We start from the raw sequence: 22,469 nt of genomic DNA on the forward strand, positions 1-22,469 counted from the left end.
AGTCTTCCATTTTTCTTCAGAAGCAGAAGGCAAATGGATGCCAGTTCTGCAGACATCCTGGTTGCAAGGCTTTCATTTGCCTTTTAAAGACCATCAGTACTCAGAAGTGACTTAACACTAATGAGCTTTCACCAGCAAGTCTGCAAACATTAATACATGCGAGTAGGCATGCTAAATCCACTCAAATTACCTATCTGCAAGGCTCTCCGCCAGCCTGGACTGGACTTCAAGCCAAGGAACGATGAAACCTGGAAGGTAACTACGGATTTTCTCTCATCTGCATCCCTTTGTTAAGTTACTCAGTGATGCTAAGCAGATGCATTTTGAATGTGCTGGTTCATCTCATGTAAAGGGGTGAGAAAAGGAAAAAGAGTCAAAATAGTACTTATCTGGAAAAAAGGCAAATATTTTAAACTAAGTACTGCTACTGTTTGTAGAATGGCCTGTAAGAGTGATATAGCTGAAATTCCTTTAAATACATGTGTTCAGTTTTTGAACTGCAAACAAGTCAATCTGACAAACCAGCTCAGTTAGGATTGCTCCAACAAAGCCAAGGGTCTCGCCCCCCACCCTTTTCCTATGTAAGCCAGCACAAGTTTCTGGCATAGGCACTGGTGTGTGAGATTTTAACATTCCCTTTTCCATAAACAGTCATACATCAAGCTCTAAAAATTTGCTTCACAGAAACATTTGCACTAGTAAAACTCAATTATTCTAATATTTGTATGACACATGCAGGAGGGGTACATAAAAAGGTTATGGTGAGCTCATTTAAGAATTTAAACAAGAACTTGATAAAAAGGTTTTGAATTATTCACTCAGCTCAACTATTAAATCAGGCTTCCAAAGGAGTCTTTAAACAACAGCCCAGAAGACGCTGTATTTATAACAAAAAGGCAGCACTGAAGCCATCACACTGTCTCACAGCACAAACCATTCATAATTACACTGTAAATGCACACAGGCACAGTATCGTGCCTTGGTCACAATCCTGCCAGATTAACTGGACACTTTAAACATTTATACAAATATTCCTGTCTGGAGAGCCAGCACCACTTCTGTCTAAATATCTTAAGTGCTGCCTTTTAGGCTAAGAAAGAGCAATTTCTTCAAGAACATCCAAAGCTGAAACACTCAGGAACAGTACTAAGCAAGACAGAGACAATCTTTGACAAGTATTTATTTACTTTTATATCAGTCCATTTGGGCTGGCACCAAGTATTTTGCTATGCCCCTCAAAGCTTCACAACCAGTATCAAGAGAAGACAATCACCATGCATCTCAGTTACAAACTTCCATGCTAAGTTTACACACAGCACAACAATTTTCTCAATACTTCTGTTCACACACACACCAAACTTTTTTTCCAAACCTCAGGGCCCACTTGAAATAATGGCCATCTCTAGAGGGAGGAAAAACAGAGGGCTTGGAAGAGATAACATGAGTGCTGCTTTGCTTCTCTGGTGCACACATCCTCTCACCACCTGCTTCCTTTCTCCCCATCCCTTTTTTCCCACCTCGCAGGCTGCTCTTAGTAGTTCAGCTCCATGAACATGAGCCAAGATTTCCTCTCAAAATAACTACTCCAAGACCATTTCAACTATGAGCATCACCCTCAGAAACATTCCCTTTTGCATATCATCTTCTCTGCTTCACCAGTCTGTTCCCAAATGAACACATGGGCTGGTGATACAAGGTCATGAAGCTGTGGAAAAAAAAGCAGGATACCCTCCCACTGCATCAGCCATGCTCCCAGAGCAAGGGCAGATGAGTCAGTCTCCCAATATAGTTGGTTTCAGGCATTTCTGGCAGCATTATTTAATGACAGTATTTAATTTCCTTCAGCCATCTCATTGAGACAGCTCAAGTGAAGTATTAATGAAGTGCTTGAACACTCACTGTCTGGAGGAGACACGGGGTGTCACCTAACCAGCTGCTCAAGATTCACACTTAGCTGCTCTGGTCATCAACAGAGCCAAAAAAAGGATTTTTGCATCAAATGAGCTAAGGAAAGATTTGGGTGTGAGAAGCATGAGGCAAAACTACCACAGTAACAAATACCACTGAGCCCTGAGCAGAACCAGCAGCACAGCAATCTAAGACAACTATAATCCATTAAAAACAAATAAAAATCTAAGAGTATCTTGCCATTTCTGAAGAAAGCGGGATTTGGATGGTTTTGTTTTGCTGTTACAAAGCCAAGCCATTGTAGCAGTGCCATCAGTAACACATCTCCTGAAACTTTTTTAGGTTTTTCAACCCTTTGAATTCAAATCTGCTGATGTACTCTCCTTCAAACCTTCATCCCATCTCCCCACTCACATGTTCTTAGAAATCTATTTGAGGCACTGGTTTTGCTGGCTATAGGTAAGGCTCAACACCTGCACCACTGCAGATGTAATTATGGCAAAATACCATGGCTATTTGCAGACTTCCTGTTCATCAAATAATATTAGTGTACCTTTGCCTTGAGCAATTATTTACAGAGCTGGAAATCCTGAAGCAACACTAGAGATCACAGAAGCATTCTGCTGTCCACCCCTCCATTATGCAATGATGCTTTGTGTTAGCTTTTGGAAGTACTCAGAGGGGAAAATAAAATCATCAGAATAATTCTTCATAAATCTGTCCCATGAAAAGGAGAGGAAAAAAACATAATTCAGTTAAAACTCTGCATTAGCTTACTCCAGTTGAGACTGGGAGGCATTTTACACTTCAGCTGGATTGGCAGCTCAAATTCAACTTCAGGCTCCAACGCAAGCTTTAAATCAAATTCCTCAGCAGAGTAAAACCCTTATTAGCCTGTCTTCACTGTAATTTTAATCTTACTTAATTCTGAGTATGTAATTTATGTTAAGAATAACCCACTTTTTTTTTCAGAACGGGATATACTGCGTGCAGAATTAGTCCCTGGCTAGCACAGTTAGGGTTTCCCTTAAAGAAATAATTTTTCACATACTGACTGCAAAAAAACACTGAAAGCTTTAAAAAAAAAGAAAAAAAGTTTTCATAAATGCGTCACAGATGGCTGTATTAATTCACCTAATATATCCCTAAACCATCAAAACCTGGCCATACAGCCTCACCTCAAACCAATGTTGTGTGCTAGAAAGATATTTGGTCTATTTAAAAACTGACACTTCTTTTTCACCACTCAGACAAGGGGTGAGAGAGGGGAGAAAAAAATTGGTATTCCTACATCTAAAAAGGAACAACAGCACCCCTTTTCTTCTCCCATCCATCCTTCCCAATTTATGATTAAAAAATAAAAAAAATTAAAAATCACCAGGAAAATATCCTGTAAGGACAAACATCTCAATTTCATATTTCATTAAGAGGACAAAATTAGTAATAACTTCTCTAGCTGAAATGAAAACAAATTCAAAGCAGTGTCTGAAATTAACAAAGTAAGTTTTAGAATCCAAACTGTCAATAAACCTGATCCACAGCACCCACCCATACCAACACAAGAAGTATTTACATCCTGTAGCCAACCTAAAGCTCAGAAGCCCCAGTTACTATCTCTCCCAATCACAAAACATTCACCACGTATTTCCTGCATTATTTGCAGTTACTCAGGTTTTGGAGGTTTTTTTGCATTTTTTTTATGATCACAAAGTAAAAACCTAGTAAGATCTCCCACTCAAGCTCAGAGGAAAATCTGAGTGAATTACCAGGGTGGTTTCCCATCCTCCTTCTGCACTTGCTGCTGCAGTTTTGTATTGTCCCCTTGCCTCCCACTCCTCTTTAAGAAGTAAAAAAATAGTTCAACCCCTATCACCTACCCCCATGCCTGCAAACCAATAAATCTTTTTTAGTGAACCTTACACCCTGGCACAGCCTATTTGTATAATGTGAATAGGAGGGACAGGGAATAGTTAAGCATTTGCCAAGTGAGTGATTTGAGAGTGAAATGCAAGAGATGCACACACGAGAGGAGCTGGACTGTGCCAAGAGCACGAGCTCAGGTCTGTCCCATGTCACAGGCTGGCATCAGAACACCAGAAATCTGAATGACTTGTGTTAAAATACTCACTGTGGGGGAAAAAATCCTCACTCCCTTTACCCTCTAGATTTTCCTCCATTTTGTGTGGTGCAGAGCTAAGGAGAGGGTTTGCAGGACTTTGCAGCACGTTCTGCAGCACTGTGCTGGAAGCAGGAGCTGTGTGAGGGAAGGGAACAAGAGAGGCCCTGGACAGATGTTTCCATTCACCAACGCTGCCAAGGAGCAGGGAATGCTGAGTTCACTACCTTGGTGTTATTTACATTTCACAACATCCAGCAATAACCATGCCACGAGCAGTTTAGGAAAGGCAAAAACCATGCAGCCAAGGAGTTTTATCATCATCTTCATTAAAAGGGTGAAAATTAAACTTTTTTTATTCCAGTTCTCAAACTTCATCTGGATTCATTTTGCCAATGCAACAGGACACAGGTATCCCAAGCCTCATCCACTTTAATTATATAATCATCCACTGAGATAATTATCAGCCATTGTCCTTTTGCATACATGATTGCTTCTGGGGTATCAGAGATGGTTAATTGAACCACCTGCATTTTCTTTCCATTTTCTAAAACTAAACTGATTTTTGATCTAGCAGAGAGGAAAGCTTCTCCTTCATGAACTGTGCCACAAACCAAAGGCTCCAAAGACCAAACCTGAAAATATCCTTGGTGGAAGGGTGCATTTCAGAGGCATTTATCCAAACCTCAGTCCTGAGACCCAACATGTTTGATAACGAGCTGCCAGATCCAGTTTGGCAACTGGAACAGCTACTCCAGGTGCTGGCCCATCCACCTGAACACAGAGGAGTGCTAGACATGGTCCACATGCAGCAATGTGCTCTGCATGTCCCAAGGTGCTCCCTGCAGCAAATGATAGGAAGGGTGATGGGGGAAATAGTTTTCACACCGTATTATGATCCTCCAAGTCCTTTCTGAGCCAACAGCAGAGGGACAGAGAAAATAAAAAGGCCAGTATTACCCATTTCTATAAATGTCAGTACTTTCTGGAGCTTTCGAAGGGGTTCTGTATCTCAGCAGAGACACTGTATCGTGTTTCTCAGAGTTTCGTGCTGGTGAACACTGCCCAGACAGGGCAACTTTACTGGGAGCGAGTGCAAGGCTCCCCTCCTGCCGCTGCCACAACGGGACACCTTCCTTCCCAAAGTAAACCAGACACTAATGCTATTTATGGATCTGCTGCAGAAGCAGACAGGCCTCCCAGCCACTATTCATCAACGTGCAAATAGGTTTTATCCATGGCAGGCAGAAGAGATTTGAAAGAAAACGTTCAGAAGTTCTGTCTTATTTTTTGAAAGAAATAAATATCTGAAGATTAGTTGTAAATTCAACACAGAACAGTAACACCTGCAAATAAAGGCTGATCACAGATTCCATGGAGAACACTTTATTTTTTTAAAACTTGGCGATTTCAAATTAGTTCCCAAAGGATTACTAAAGGAAAGCAAACATCCGTGGAAAAGGCAGCCAGTTGATGTAGCAAGGGACAGATCCCCTAAAGAACTTCAGCTCCATCAGTCCTCCATAGCCAGAAGAAAGGCAGGGAATATAACTCTGAAATCTTCCTTACTTTGCAGAAAAAAAAAGCACTACATCAGTTTCCAGAGACACATAGATGAACAACACTCACCAGCACTACTTTTAAACATTAACACAGCAAACTCCACCGACTTGTCTTCCTATGTCTTTGGGGTTTCAGTGGGAACTACAGCTTTGTTCTTACAAGCATTTTTCATGGAAGCACCTTTGCATTTAAAATGTCAACTGTAAATGCATCTGCTATTCAGATAAAGCACCCACAAGCATTTAATTTCATATGCAACAAGTTTTACAAAGCTCTCAAAGAGCCCAAGGACATTTGGAAGGATAGATGCAAGTTCAGAATGAGTCTTAGCATATCATCAACCAAAAAAAATCTATTCTTAGATATCTCCCTTTGGTGATTGCTATAATCTTCCTTTTTTTTCCTCCTACTCCTTTGAGAAAGTAAGTTGTTTGGTTATTCGGAAAAAAAAATGGAAGAACCTGTTTTGCAAGGCACACAAACAAAGCACTATCTTCCAAAAAAAGAAAAGCTCATTCAAAAGTATGTAAATATTAGGGCTGGTAACATAAACAATAAAACCACAGGAAACACAAGAAATTAAGAATAGATCAGGACTCATTCAATTTCCTGGCTGCTGGATATATAAGCGCTTTCCTGGGTTGGATGTATGAGACAAAATTTATTTCTAAACAGCAGACATTAGGGAGTTAACAGAGATAATTTAAAAAGGCAAAGACAAGTGTGTTCTGATCCTGGCTCTGCTCCTTGGCAGGACACAGACACTGACCAAGGCAGCTACACCCAGAACGTGGCACATCAAGCACAGGGGTTCAGCATCCTGCACTAAGCAGTGAATTCAAGTTTGCTTTAGTCACAGAGAAGGCAAAAACCAGAATTACTCCTGTCTCATCACAGGATGCTGCTGAGTGCCCAGTGCACACCAAAAGGCTGCTCTTCAGCAAGGGACAAAGCTGAGCACGAAGCAGAGGTGACAATCAGTTCCCAACGTGCAGGGTGGTCCCTGCCATCTCCACCCTGCAACTCTCCCCGGCTGGGAGGCACACTCAGAGCTTGACCCTGCATTCCAGCTCGGGTGTATTCCCAAATTGCTCACTGCTGCTAGGCTTTCATCTAGCAGCATCCCAACAGTTCTTTCTCTCCTCTCCATCATGGGCATTTTTTTTTTCCCCAACCAGACAGAGGCAACAAGGTCTCAAGTAGACAGGGTTGTACATCTCTTGTGTGGGAATTTAAAATGCTTTTCTGCCAACAATCACAGCCACATTAACACAACCACACTGCAACAGCTCCTACTCCTCAGTCAACTTCCACTAAATGTTAAACCAAGTCTCCATCCCCAACGTATCCAGTGGCTCAGACTCAGACTTATCTAAGAATCAAAAAAAAACCTGCAAGGAAACAATTTATTTCCTTCACTGAAAACACCAAGTGATGTACTCATCCAAAGAAAAACTTCAACAAGACTTAGAGCACATTTCCTCCAAAATGGCCTAAGTTTCTCTTAGCGGTCAGATATCACAAGCCCAAGGCATTAATACACACAGGTATTTATGCAAATGGCATTATTCTTTTTTAAATAATATCAGTAGCACTGATTAGACTAGATTTTTAGTAAAAATTGGCAAAGATTTTACAAATTAGTTCTGGGGAGGGAGAGAGGTGGGAAAATCAGGACTCCTCTAAGCAGAGTATTAAAAAGCTTGATAGGTTTATAGTCACTTGATACATTTTATCACAATGGCCAATCTTCTTATATAATGCAGTTGTACAGTAACTGACTGTCATTTATCTGTCATCTCACAGTATAAACTGATATCACAGAGGGGATGGGACCTGCAAATAATCCAGGAAAGAAAGGGTAAAAAGCAAACTCATGTTTTGTAGCTTCAGGAAGATGTATACATTTTCAAGCACTTTCCTAGCCATAGGTCTTCCATCTTCCTCAAATAATTTTGAATTTTCATTTCAAAACTTGCTCTCCACATACTCAAGTGTTTTCTCTGCCTGCCATAAGGTGCTGCTGGGATAGGATCTCTTATTAGTCTCAAAGAACCCGATGACTTCTGAACTTTGAGATTATAAAGCAAGAAAGTTACTGAACACTCACATGCAAGTCGATTGGCTAAGAAAAAGTAGCACAAAGTCCTGCCAAAATCCTAGCTAATCTGATAAAGGAAAAGCCAGGGAGGTCTAAGCACTAAACCCCGCAGTTTAAGTAGAGCCAATTCCAGCTGCAGAAGGGAGCACATCACACTCAGCAGAGCACCTCTCCTTCTGAAATGCCATCTGAAAATACAGCATTTTACCACCTTACTGCCCATAGGTAAATTGCAAAACTCCCAGGCACTGAAAAAAAAAATGTATGGGATGACAGGTAAATTTCATACCAACAACAAACACCACTTGAAACTTACCCATAACAAACTCAACTTGAAACTGACTGGAAGGAGGGAGAAAGAAATTTACAAGACCTAGGAGAAACGAAGCCAGTTAGCACTTAAGAACTTCTTTAATTCTCCCATTTTCAATGCACTTCACAAAAAAAAATAATCCTCTTAACATCCATACAAACATATTTATTATCCACAGTAGTAACTTGCAAGCTCTTCATGCAATGGTCTAATTCTTTTTCTAGCTTAATACACTGCCCATGAAAACAAGGATCAAAGCCCTGTTTTAACAGTGGGACTGCTCTCAAGAAACCAGCTCCTATCATCCCACTCCCATCAGCATTTTACACAGGGACAAGAAAGGCACACACTCAAGAAAATACTTATATAAGCTACTTAAAAGCATTTTATGCTAGTTAAGTGCTCAGATCTCAGTCTCCATGCTACACGCAAACTCTTCTTCAGGCTACATAACCAAAAGACTCTTCCAAAATTAATTAGTAGCTCTGGCCAGGGTGGAAAATCAGCTCCAAATTTTGGAGACTCTCAAGCCCCCACTGCACAAATGGATTCACACTCCTGTGCCCAACTCAGCAGGAGCCACCAGCACTCAAATGCAGCCACACAGTGGGTACCAGCATAACCCCCAGCATCCTCCCACAATGGGTCTGAGGACAAATGTGTATTTTCCTGTTGGCATCTGCACCACAATAGAGAAAAACCTACAGTTAACAAACATGTGCAGCAACCTTTCGCCTTGAATCACACAAAAGCGTAAAGAGACACCTGGACCTTGTGAAATGAATGTTTATTACACAAGGCCTTCTTTTATGACAGTACATATAAAAAGGGTTTAGTCTTTATTTCTATACCCAGCTGAGACAACCTACTTTCTCTGCAGCTGCTAGGAGAAGAGAAACTATAAACATTTACATTTAATGTAACAAAAGGTTTGCTCACCACCTCTTGTGTTCCACTGTGCTCTTCGACAATGATCACTCATCATAAAAATGGGTGGAGTGGCTGCAAAACATTCAGCGATGGAAAAACTGACTCCCATGCTCAAGAGAGGTTCCTGCACAGGCTGAAAACCCCACTGCAATGGAGTGTTGTCATTACTCCCAGGATGGGAAATCTTTGGGCTACGGATGCAAACACATCTGCTACACAGCACGTGAAGCAGCCTGTTTTACTTTATCTCAGAATCACCCTCTGCACCAACTCAAAGACCTTCAGATCACACTACAGAAACTGTTTTAATCTAGGCCACACATAAACTCAATCAGCTCCAGTTTGGTTTTAAACAATTAAAAACCAGCACTCCCAAGCACAAAGTGCAGACTTGAAGATGTCCAGTGCCCTCAGCACTGCAGCCTCGCTGCTGCAGTGAAAGATTTATGGTAACAGGGAACAAAACAACAGAATTCATCACGTAACACCAGAGGTACATCACGTAAACCTCACTCCTTGGCTGACTCACTAAGTGATATTAACTGAAAGAAAAAAAAAAAAGGCAAGTCCCAGTTTTGTTGCCATCTTATTTGTGGGTTCAGCAATTAGGAAGCTTGCTGTGCACAAGCTCATGAGCCAAAAGAAATTAGTCTGTATAAGAGGCAAATATGGCCATCCTGTCCTCCCCTTCCCCCCAAAATAAATCACTTCCCCCCTTCCTTTAACACCTGCTTCCTCCATCCAAGCATTCATTGTCCCACTGCTATTATGGGACCAAAGGCTTAAGCATCCCAGAGGAAACTCAGGAGGGAAAACAGCATGTGTAAAGTGACCAAGACTCATTCCCTTCAGCAATCTCACTCCCACCATTCCTAATTTTCCCTCTTTTCCTATTGACAGCAAGTTTCAAGAGTTGGCAGGGTGTTGATAGCCACACGTGCTGGGAAGCTGAGTGCAACACACATCCTGGTATTGAACCCCACTGTGCCCACAGTCACTGGTGTGGACCTTCCTTGCCCTCCCACCTCTCCAAGAACCCAGAACCAACACCACAGGGCAGGAAACAAGGGAAGGCAACCCACGGCCTGACCCAGTACAGCTTTTTGTGTTGTTAACCTGAAGGGAGAGACTTCACACAAGCAGCCACTCTGTGCATCCCTAAAAAGCGGCAGAAGCAGAGCAACATCAGGCGCATGGCAGAAGAAGCATCCACAGCATCAACCTCCACCAGGCAGTTTTTACCTGCTGTGCACACTCCCACTTCAGTCTTCCCTGCACTGGAAACAGGGATACCTGCAAGAACAGATGACTCACTCACCAGCATCCATGTGTGAATCACAGGAGATGCGTTAACCCAAGAGCAAGAACAGGTGAGTCAGCAGTTTGAGTCTGAAGACTCCGATTTAGAGCAACTGCTCCGTGCCAGAATCTGTGTTTCTAATGGTTTTACTAAGTGCAGCATTCAGACTTACAGAACAGTTACACCACTGAGGGCAGACACACACTGGGAAAAAGATTTACTTTCCCAAGTAACTTTGCCAGAAACCTCAGATACGGTTTAGATGAAGATACAAATATGTCACAGATTTTAGCATAACTTGCTGCTCCAGTTTGCATTAGTCATGGGTGACTAATAAAAAGCACAGAGGACTCAAAGATGACACATGGAGCACTTTCTCTCCACATAAAGTTTTGATCATCCTCATCATCATGAAATGACCTTTAAAATGACCACCTTAAAACATGCTCACAGAGAAAAAAGTTTCACCAAAATTCAGCCTCATTTCTAAATGAATAATTGGTCGCTTATTTTCTTTTCCCTTGCTCTCAGAAATAAAACCTGAAGGAGATGCTACAGAAGAAAAATCCTTAAATCCTTCCTTTTACAGTGGATCAGGCTAATCTCAGCGGTGCTGCCACATTGTAAATAACATCTCACATTAAAAAACAATTTGGGGAGATCTCTCACCATGTATTTTGCAAATGTAACATTAAAGTAAAAACAGTTCAGCAACGAGGCTAACGGGAAAGTTAGATCAGCCACCTGAAAGTAGTCAAAAAAATACAAAAAGAGACTAGAAGCAGTCAGAAGTTGTGGCAAATGTTGCATAGTCTACTAGAAAAATTCACAAGTGCTTGAAACAAAGCCATAATGGATCAGTTTCTACCTGTGCTCATACATTTTAAATATCATCTCAGAAGAACAGTTCCACAGGATCCTATGAGCAATCAGTCTCCACCCCACGATTTTCAAGGAAATCAAAAGGTGAGCACTTGAAAGGATCAAACCTACAAAAAAACTCTGACAGCTCAGTTGCCACATTGACTGAACAAAATACTATGACCAGTTTTGGCGAGACAAGAGCAGCCAAACAGGAGAATTACTTATTATGAACAACTTATGGAATCACAAAAACAAAAACAAAACAACAAAAAAAATTTTACTGAAGAGATTGGATCATTCTGAATATAAAAGCGAATTCACAGTCTTTATAAGCGGAAAGAGATTCAAGAAAAAAATCCAGGTGGTCCAGGAGAATTAACTTTGTCAAGAAAACCTGCAGAATTACAAGTTCACTGGTGAAGAAGCACCACTCTGGATTCTGCAGCCAAGGCCACGGTCAAGGTCCTCCACCCACCGTGGAAGCCCCTAAGGCCCACACTGCCAGCAGACCTCGCCCACAGGCAACAAACCCAACCTCACAACCAAAACATGCTTGGAATATACTGTATTTCAAGCCCTCAACACAAGTGCTGTAGAAGATGCTGATATTAGTTTCAGGGCTAATTTTTCCTTATGTTTTCTCCAAGCCTAGATTAAATATTTGAGCACTTGGACTGTGAGAACTTCATTGCTATGCCAACAAAAAAATTAACCTTTTTCTCATGCATATTACAAAACGCCCAATAAACTCTTCAGCATTAGATTTGTCAGTTTCTTCTCAATATATATAGTCTTATTAGAGTGCCTGACCATGTCACAACATGTGATCCATTAGAGCTACAACAGAACTAAAGCTTACTTTTTCCAAGGTATCACACTTTGTACTTTTTAAGGACTGCTGACTACATAAAAATATTTGTAATTGCACTTTCTTCCCCTGTTCCTCAATAACATAGCAACCTATCTAAAATGATTATAAAGAAAATTTTAAAAAACATTATTGAAATGGCAGAACTTATTTTGCATGGATTTCTCTTTGCTCTTGAACTGCTGTCTTACAGAACTTAAAAATTAAACACTTTGACTTTTAGCTAACTGGCTTATCTCAGAAACATCTATCTCCCATGCCGTCTTCACATGCTATAAAAAAGGGATGGGCACCACAGTCAAATGCCTTCTTTGCAAATGGAAAAGCATTTCCAAGAGTTTAGGTCTCTCCTGGTGGAAGCTTCCAACCCCCTGCCACAGCAGCTGCTTTTCTTAACACAAAGGAACATGTGTCAGGTAACTGATGCAGGTACAGAATGAACTTTTTTTCCTTAACTGACACAAGATATGAACTGTATACACAAAAAAACAACAACATATTCTTATCTGGGGTCCATTTCCCAGTCTGGTTTGCTGAACAGACCCAAAAAGCCCTAGCATGGCCCAGCTGGGGAACTGGAAGAGGCTGCTTATGCTACACCAACACACAAAGAGAAGAGATGACAAAACTGCAGTTCAAGTTTAGCACGATACTGAAACTTTTACCTACTGCATGTCTCCACCAGCTGTCTGGAGAAGGACAATAAACTCTTTACAGGATTTGTGGCGTCACAGCTTATTTGTCATGCAGACATTACGAGGGGAGTCACCCTGTTTCCCTGACAAAGCACTATAAATATATAAAGGTATATCATTCTGAAAAAGATCTGTATAGCTTCACTGCAGCAACAAGTTCCCAGCATAGCTGCTTTTCCTGGAGCGCTGCCGTCATATTTTCTTATCAGTAACTGAAGTAACTAACCAGCTAACTCCCAGTGATGGGCTTTGCCTTCTAGATCTGCATAAAGGTCATTTGCAAAGGGAAAAAGGCAGGCTTGATAAATAAATAAATAAAAAGAAACCATTGTGCCACATCCACGGCTTTGTTTCCAAAAGCCACGAAGAAGTGCAATGCCAGGCTGAAGTGTCTGACTATTCAGTAAGTACAAGGAGTGGCCGATTCCCTCCCCACAGGGAGATTGTTGACAGCTGTTTTAGAAGAGGAAAAAAAAAGTAAAGCATGACTAAGCTATTCATAAAAATCACATTATATCCAACACCCTAAAAACAAGTTTTGTTCCTGGATGTGACTGAGCAGGTGGTACATACCAGCCCTAACCAGGCTCCCACCTGGATTATATCCCCTGTGGCAAACCCCAGGGCAACAAACAAGGACTCTACACCAGAGCTATCAGCTGCTTCAGGACGTCACTCCTTACCTTTATCTGTCCTACAGGTGATCAATGCAAGCAAGCACATGAGCACTTGGCACCAAAGAGCACTCCGTAATCACAAGGTGCAGGCTGCAAGGTGTTTTCCTCCCCAGCTTTCCACATCCAGCCTCTCATGTGCCTGCAAATAGGAGTTATCCTCCAGTTGGAAACCACGCCAACTGCCAACTCCCTTTGCAGGAGACTGGTAAAACATGGGGCCACAATCACGCAGGGAGGCCATATCATGCCTTTATGGCCTCCTGGACCTCCTGAGCCTTCTCCTCAAGTTTTTAACTTCGTAGCACTGCCTTCCACCAGCAGAAGCAAGCCAAAACCAAACAGCTCCTCCCTACCAATCAGCTGTGTGATTTAGCTGACTTCAGGCTATTTATTGCCTGTGTGGGGAACCCCTATAGAAATAGCATCTAATAGCACTCAAGTAGATTGCAGAGATAACCAGCTACAGCAATAAGCAGAAAAGCTTCCAAGCTGCTTCAAGGTCGGTTTTATTGGCAAGTGGATCACCACCAATACCAGGCAGAGAAAACTGATACGCTGGTGTCCTGGAAACAGTGCAAAAGAAATAGGTACAGCAGGCATTGCAGCCTCTACTGACGATTCTTTTGTTAAGTAGCTGTTTATTAAAACTTAATATTCCAGCAGAAAATTATATGAAAGAACCCCGCTGCTTTTGTAACACAGGAGCATGTGAACACCACCAATAAACCTACCAATGTTTTTTTCCTCTAGGATAATTTATTGACTGCTGTTCTTAATTCATGCTTTGGATAGAATAACCAGATTCCTTTAACAGTACTTAATCCTCCTCTTAGCACAGGAGTGTACCCTAGACCAGAACACAGCTTACTCACAAGTATATCCTGCTGAGAGATTAGTGAGTTCTGCATATGCCTGAGTCTCAAAGCTGCGCTATGCAGACTGTGTTTAAAAACATCCATCATCGCATAGTACCTGGCAGAGCTCTGCTCCTTTGAGAAGCTTTGAGTTCTTAAACGTGTTTCCCTCCTTTGATGCAGCGAAGCTGTAAATCAGGAACATCGAGCTCCTGCCTTTCTCTCTGGCTGCAGTCCCTGGCTGGACTCTCTCACTTCGGACACGTCGTGTCCTCACCTCTCGGGCTATGCCGGCCATCCGTGGCCGCCGGAGCCGGGCAGGAAATCCAGGCTGGATGGAACACAGCCACACAGCACAGCTCATCCACACTACCTGCGGGGGACTCGTCATTCAGGCTACCTACAAAACCTGTCTGCCTGGCACAACTCAACATCCATGCCCTTCTAGCAACAGCCCCAGGCTAGCCCGTCTGTCCAGCACCGGGCAGCGCTGCAAGGACAGATGGGGACAGAGAGACTCAACCCATGAAATGGACAAGAGGTACACACTTGAACTCGTGCCAAAGGAAAACACACGACCAGATGATCCTCACCTTGCCTAATGCACCCTTACTCTGCTACGAGGCTTGTAAAAAAAGCAACCAAAACAAAAAACCCAAACAAACTCAATTTCAAGTGTACGAACAAGATACTGTTACCATGTCCCGAAGCACAGCAAATGTCCCTCTACTACAGACAGCAGTTTCTGTCCACAGGCAGGGATGTTATGAGGTTAACATCAATGTACTCCCACTGCTAAGGTATCTATGCATAAAAATACACCTCCTCTAACACCACAGTAAATGATATCTTACCTTCAAGGACCCATGTGGAACTTGAACTGGTTCACCTTTACAATTCCACAACAGCTCAGCAAGGGCGTGCAAAACATGAGAAACACACCCAACAAGGGACTCAAGGAGAGTCACCACAAACAGAACTAATGTCGCTTGGCCCTTTAAAACCGATTAGATTACATTAGCCAAAACTCCCAGTACACAAGACATCCATAGATCTCAGACCAACTGTCTAAACTCAGCTCTGAAGCTACATGCTTTACATATTTCTACTGCATCGCATATCTCCATGAGTACCTAAAGTTTTACGGCTGACGGAGATTACAGAGAGCCACAGTGACCAACTGTCCTACAGCAGTGCAGGATTTCTAATCCCTTTATTGAATCCCTATCTGGTCATCCACAGCAGAATTGGTACAGTGCACTCCTAAAATAAAAGAACTTTTTATAAATCACTTTTTTCCCACTTCCCATCTCCAGCTAACATGAAACCATGTAAAGGACACTGGAGCAGAACCAATTCCAGAGGTCAGCAAAATCAGATTCTGCAAATCCCCACTCCTCTATATGACTTGTGGTTACAACACAGTCACAGAAGGTGGATTAATAAAGCCCAACAGTTTACAGGTTCAGAAAAACTATTTCGCAATCCTCATCCAGAAACTCCTGCATTTGCTTCAGAAGAAGGGTCTGCACTTGAGAAGGAACAAAAATAATAATATTTACACGAAACAGAGTGAACGCATGAAATAGACGCCACGACAATGACCCTCTGAGTGACACCAAAGGCCACTGAGACCCAAAGGTGACACACACCAACACCAGCGTTTTGCGGGGGGGCTGTTGATAAGAATCTGCGGTGACTTTCCGTGCAATAAACCGAGATACAAAGTTGTGTCTGTGAGCCGGGAGGGGGGTTCCGTTCGGGGTATCAGTATTCCAGCGCGGAGGGAGGTGTGGGGCCGGGCGGTGCGTGTCCCCGCACGCTGCCGGGCACCGCGGGGCTCGTCCCCCCGGCAGCGGGGCCGCCACCCCCGCCCGGCTGCGGGGGGACCGCGCCCGGCCCCGGCCCGCAGACAATAGCGGCGGGGAGCAGCCGCGCGAGAAAACGCTGCGAATAAATGAAAAACTACCAAGAGCCGTGAAATGAAAAGGAATAAAGCCACGCGGAGCAGAGGAACCGCCCGGAGCGGCTCCACGCGAAGTTGCGCGGAGAAAAACCCCCCCGAGGACGAGGAAGGGCGGGGGAAGCGTGCGAGGGCGCGGGAAGGGGCGGGGGGCTCCCGCACACCCCCGGCCCCGGGCAGCGCCCACCCCTCCGCCCCCGCCGGCGGCCTTCCCAAACTTTCCCCCACCCCTTCGCCCAACTCCGGCGGGGCAAACTCACCGCGGGGCCCGGCGGGCGGCTTCGCCCCTGGCAGCGGGGCCGGGAGGGAAGGGAGAGGGACGGGGACGGGGAGGGGGCGGAGGAGGCGGCCGGGCCGGTGCTCTCCGCCCGGGGAGGCGGGCAGGAAGAAGGGGAGGAGGGCTGGGGGCTGCCGCTTCGCAACCTGAGCCACAGCCTCCGCCGCGCCCGCCCGGCCCGGGCAGCCCGCATGCGCCGCCCCGGCGGGGCCGAGCGGGCCGCTCTGGGCCGGGCGGTACGGGGCCCAGCGGGGCAGTGCGGAGCCGCTCTGGGCCGGGCGGTGCGGGGCCGCTCTGGGCTGGGCGGTGCGGGGCCGAGTGGGGCCGAGCGAGGCCGCTCTGGGCCGCCGGCACTCGCTGGGGCTGAGATCCGGCCGTGCCTGCCGTGAGCAGCGCTGGGGAAAGCCCCGCTCCCTGCCCCGGGGGCTTCTCCCTCGCCTGTGCCCCTTCCCGGTTGCTGGGCTGCTGGGGGAGAGGCGGCGGCGTGTGTGTAACGCGGTGGTGCGGGTGTGACAGAGCGCAGGCAGCTGCTTGGGCTGCGGGTTTGTTTTTATCGAAGGGGGACCTGAGCATTGCTTCATGCCTGGAAGAGTTCAAGGCCAGGCTGGATGGGGCTTTGAACAACCTGCGCTAGCGGGAGGTGTCCCTGCCGATGGCGGGGAGGTTGGAGCTGATGATGTTGAAGGTCCCTTCCAACCCGAACCATTCCGGGATTTTAGCATCCTGCCTTCCCACGTGCTGAGCTCCGGCTGTAGGGCCTGTTCTGGTGGGTGTTGGAATCCTGGTGTCCTCACTTCCAGCGGCTAAAGCCTGTCCTAGTGCCCAGAGCACGAGCTGTCCAGCTGTGAACAGAATTGCTGCACATCTGTAGCTGTCACACACCCAGCAGCTCCTCTTGAGTCCCACCGGCCCAGCCCGCAGCCTCATCCTGCTCCTCACCCTCTTTACTGGTTCTCCTACGGTTGTGTAGGTTTGATGGAGGAACGTCTCCCGTACCATTCCCACGCCTTTCCCCGGAAAAGCAGTGGAAACGGCACCCCACCATTAGCAAATGAGCTCATGTGGTCTGTGGTCCGTGTGCGGCCGGGCTGGAGGAGGCCCTGCAGAGTGAAGATGCCTGATCTCTTGTGGTGGTGACTTGCCTTCAGTTACCGTTTTTGTTGGAAGCTCTTTGGAAATGTGTACATGTGGTGGCCCAGCATTTCCACTTGGCTTTTTCTACAGCACACGCGTGTATTCCGCTAGCCCTGGCAGTGGCTGGATGATGATGTGCACAAAGGCAGTATCAGCACTGAGCTTAACATGCGTCACTTCATGAGAACCAGCCCAAAGCACTTCACAATACTCTCCAGAGATTTTGCTGCTGATCAGAGGACTGAGCGAAGGCTGCAGGTAATTCCTGTACATCATGTTCTCTCTGAGTAGAACAGAAAAACCAACACTGTGTGTGGTGCAGAAGATTGTCTCCTGAAAATCCTGCACATGAACTTGGCATTGGCTTCCAAAATATGCACTGTTGATTCAGTTGAAAGCAACTGAAACAATAAAAATGCTTGTGCATTTTGGTTGTTTTGGAGACTGAAATGTACCAGCATTGTACACCTTACAACCAGATATAAAGCAGTAGTTTTTTTCTTATATGGCTCCAATAAAATAAGGGACATGAGAGCAGGGACTCTGGAAAAATATTTTCCTTTGCCTTGGTGCCATCTGTACAGGAAGGGCTTATGGGGCAGATCACTTGGAAGTTCCCAGCTCCAAGAAGAAGGGTCAGGCACAGCGATGGCTCAGCAAAGAGCACCATCTAGTGAAAGGCCACGTCTTGAAACTGTCCCCTGCAGGGCTCCAACCAAACAATGACTGATCCAGCCCAGCCCAGCCCAGCCTACCTGTCCTATCTGAGACAATCACGAGTGGGGTAGCGTGGTAACAGACAACACCTGCCTAAAATCTTCCATAACAAGAACACTGGAATCTTTAGCTCTACCCTCTGGGTTGTCCATCAATGGAATATTCTTTGCTTGTCAGCTCCATCCTGTCAAATCAATCTCTGTCTTCTGCTGCCTTGCCTGGAGCTGACACAGCCCTGGTGTTGCTGTAGGTGCCCCCCTGTCGTGTAGGGGGGATCAGAAGTCCCAAAGCAGGGATTCCCTGAGTCTGTACCAGCTGTGTACATGCCCATGCACATGGGCTCGTATGTGCTGCTCTTGCAAAGAGTTTGGAAATGCTTTTGGGGTGTAGAGTGTGAAGATCGTCTGTCACCAGGGCTGCCCAGGAGCATTTAGCATAGTTATAATATAATATTCCAGACTTTGTGGCAAGGAAATTATCATGGAAAATATTGAGAGAAGTGCAGCAGCTTAGCTCCAAAGCAGGAGGATCAGCTGGTTGGCCCCATTCATGGAAGATATTCTGGCCCATGCAGGCACAGAAGGTGAATCAAAACACAGGCAGAGATGGTGTAATTTTCCCTAAGATAAATATTCCCTGCCAAAGTGGGCCTCTCCAGCTTCCCACATATCCCTGGAGTGCCAGGGGCTGGTGGTAACTCAGGAAGGGAATTAGCAAAGGTAGATAGCACTTTGGGGTGTGTAGGCAGCTCCCCAGACTGCCAAGGGATTGGGCAGGATCTCAGTTTAGATCTGATCTCGTGTCCCCCTGGCTTGTGGGTGGGCTGCTGGTGCCCCAGGACCAGAGACCACCGAGCATGTGTCACAAAAAGGCTGTATCAGCCACTTCAGATGCCCAGCCCCTGCTCTCAGCAGCAGTTAACACACCTTTTTACCTTGTATTCCCCCAAGATTAGTCTGCACTCTACTTTAGTCTTTAAATTATCCACCCCCAAATTCTCTATATCAAAATAACCTGTCTGCAAACACACATCACCACAAACCAAAACAGCGAGGCAGTAGATTGAGGGAAATTTGTGCAGCACTCTGTGAATGCCAACCTCCTGACAAATCATTTGCCTTCAAATCATCTCTGACACTAGCTCCCCTGGGTTCCATCCTCTGCTATATGTCCAGGTCTGCTTTTCAAACCTTATGAAAAAATAATTAAATATATCAGATGTTCTTTCATTGCCTCTTTCAGATTTTAATTTGTCACAAGCTTTGCTGCAGGGCTTCCTGCTTCCTACTAGGGAACTGGATTGGAGTGTGAGTTGCACTCATGAATGAGACTGGAATTTGGTTCTGCACAACATAATCTGAACATTTGTGTGTAGTGGCATGAATTAGCAATATGAGCACATTGTTCCCGTGGCTGGAAATGAGCTGTCCTTGCAACTGAATAGAAAACAGAGTGCAGTGCAATGGTGGAAGCAGCAGCTATTAAAGATTTGTTTTCATCATATCCAAGTAGCTACAAAACTGAGACACTGAGCATTAGCGTGTGTTGTTTACTTTGTGTCCCTGCTTGTTTGAAGCCAGTGCCTGTTCGCTGAGAACAGCAGCTACACCTGAAGAGATTTTAATACAATTTTCTTCTTGAAACTCTACCATTGTAATCTCTAAAGTCCTGTAAGAGGTACAATCTTTGCTGCAAAATTATGGACTGTGGCTGAAAGCAGCCTTCAGAAGTTAACCCATTCCTGTGTACTATATAGATATCTCAGTTAAAATGTAAGGATTTTTAGTGTCTCACAATTTTCAGACATAAGATTCCACCCTTGGCACAGGAGATGGTGTGGAATGGGTGAACTGCAGTAAAATCTACCCAAAACACAAACACTTAATTACCTGCAAAATTAAGTTAATGAATTAACAACTTCCCTGGGTTTTTCTGCCCCTCTGTGGAAAGTTTGTGGGGTTTTGCTGGGAAGAGAAGGGGTGCAGGCTTGCAGGAAGGTGTCACCCACCATGTACCCAGCTGCTCATCACAGCTCTTTGTGATGATTTCTCAATTCTCAGAGGCAGTGCTTATCAGTTGCTCATGCAGATGTCATTTTAGTTGCTCAATTGGTGGGGCACATCTAGCAGGTCACCTCTGCAGCTCACAGGGCCCCTCCATATGCTGATAAGCTGTGCTAACACCAATGTCCCCTTTACATATATCACTGGAAGCCCTGCTATAAATACTGTTTTTTCTTCTGGTCAAAACTTTCCAGTTCCTATTTTTTAAAGGACATGCAAAGAGGTCAGGGAACATCTCTGCTGACAGCCCCAGCAGAACCACACCCACATGAATTTATGACAGGTAAAAATCATCTTATTTCATGCCATCTTTACATATCCTCCAGACCAAAGAAACCTTCTGGTGAAGTCCATGTGGTGCTTGCACCTGCTGCCTTTCTACATCTGTATCTGTAATGTCACTGAATCATTGAATGTGCTGAGTTGGAATGGACCTACCAGAATCATTGAGTCCTACTCCTGGCCCTGTGCAGGACACCCCAAGAATCCCACCACGGGTCAAAGAATATTGTCCAAACAGTCCTTGAACTCTGGGAGTCTTGGAGCTGTAACACAGAAACAAGAAATAAAAGCAAGCAAAGAACAAGAACTCCACAGTCACCTTTGCCATCCCACAGGGATAAGATCTGTGCAGGTGTGTTGCAAAAAAGGTGACATTTCATGCCCTCCTGCCTGGTCTAATAAATAATATCCAGATTGGATGGGGCCTTTGAGCAATCTGGTCTAGTGGAACATGTCCCTGCCAATTCAGGGGGGTTGGAGCTACATGATCTTAAAGGTGCCTTCCACCCCAAATCATTCTGTGATTCTGTGCTAATAGCAATGACAGAAGTAACTCACACAGCCTCCTACTGCTGTGCCAGACCTTTGAAGATCAGACAGTGTTTCCTTGTCCCAGAAGAAGCTCAAGATATAACTGCAGGCTTGCCTTCCATACAGCCCTGTGGGATGGATGGTAGAAGGAGCAGAAGGAGGGATGAAAAGGGACTTGCAGGATGCAAAAACTGTCTTTAATCCTCCTGGGACAGTTTTCTCTTTCACTTGGGCTTTATACTTCACGTTTTGTCAAAGCACACTGTTTACAACCATCTGCTCTGGCCATCCTGTTCTTTTCAATACACCTTTTAATTTAATACAGTTCTATTTCTGTCTTCAGCAACCGCTGTCCAGGTACGTGCAGAGCAAGGGATAGGCAAATCTGTGCCAAAAGGTTTTATTGAAGTATCAGAAAACATCCATCAAATCAGTTTATGAAACTGAATTACATGGAACCGCAAGAGTGAAAAATGACAAACACAGAGAATTAAGTTGATAGCAGACTAGGATAAAAGCTTTTTTCAACACAGGATATAAAATTAATCAAATGCAGTATACTCCCAAAAAACTAGACCAGTTTCCTCATGCCCTATACTCTGCTCAATTTCAGATCTAAATAGCATACAAAGTGGATTACAATCAATCAATGCAGCAGATCCCACAGTAAAGCAACTAATCAAGAAAGCAACACGTGCATTTGCAACCAATTATTTATTGCCATCACCACGTGTGGCCAGGATGTGAATGCATATGGCACCCCTGGTTTCTCTTGAATCCATGCCAGAGCTGATGGGTGTATTTGCTTTTTTGTGAGGCAGAAGAGAATCTGTCAACATCTAGGTCACTTGGCAATATTTACTTGAGTCTTGTAAATATTATGAAGGGTGAAACAGGATGAAATTGAATGTAAAGTGTGGATATGCAACAGTATCTTTTTCTCTGTCTGGGACTTGAGTGCTCCATCCTTGGCCTGTATTATTCATATTTTCTCTGCAGTTGTATATGGACTGGATGAGGAGACCTCCCAAACTACAGAACATGAGAGAGGAGAGTCCTCCAGGTTCTGGGAACCATGGGTGATGGCAAATATTTCCAGCTTAACCAAACATGGAAGTGCTTTCTTCTGTTCATATCCTTGCATGAAATACCTGCCCAAACTTTTCCTATGGATCTTCACAAACCTGCCAAAGGAAAAATAAGTACCAAGACAGATGCCTTCCTCAAGAAGGCAAAGAGGGATTGTGAGTGATTCACAGAGATCTAAGTGCAGGGTGGAAACTGACATCACAGACCATCCACTTCAGGCACAT

The 22,469-nt window shown here is 44.6% G+C and overlaps 1 protein-coding gene across 7 annotated transcripts in view; it reads right to left on the minus strand.

Moving 5' to 3' along the window:
• Positions 1–16,467, minus strand: part of AKAP13 (A-kinase anchoring protein 13) — a 204,384-nt gene extending 187,917 nt beyond the window's left edge. For 6 of the 7 annotated variants that reach the window (XM_039723000.1, XM_039722995.1, XM_039722998.1 and 3 more), the window contains exon 1: positions 16,413–16,467. The gene's annotated coding sequence lies outside the window, so the exon portion shown is untranslated. Of the gene's footprint in view, positions 1–8,004; positions 8,037–16,412 lie in introns of those variants that run through there. The other variant, XM_039722994.1, reaches the window with a different exon arrangement.
• Positions 16,468–22,469: the final 6,002 nt, after the last annotated feature.

The sequence above is a fragment of the Passer montanus genome, unplaced genomic scaffold (genome assembly GCF_014805655.1).
Source record: "Passer montanus isolate IOZ18808 unplaced genomic scaffold, ASM1480565v1 scaffold5, whole genome shotgun sequence".
In the NCBI taxonomy this organism is placed as follows: domain Eukaryota; kingdom Metazoa; phylum Chordata; class Aves; order Passeriformes; family Passeridae; genus Passer; species Passer montanus.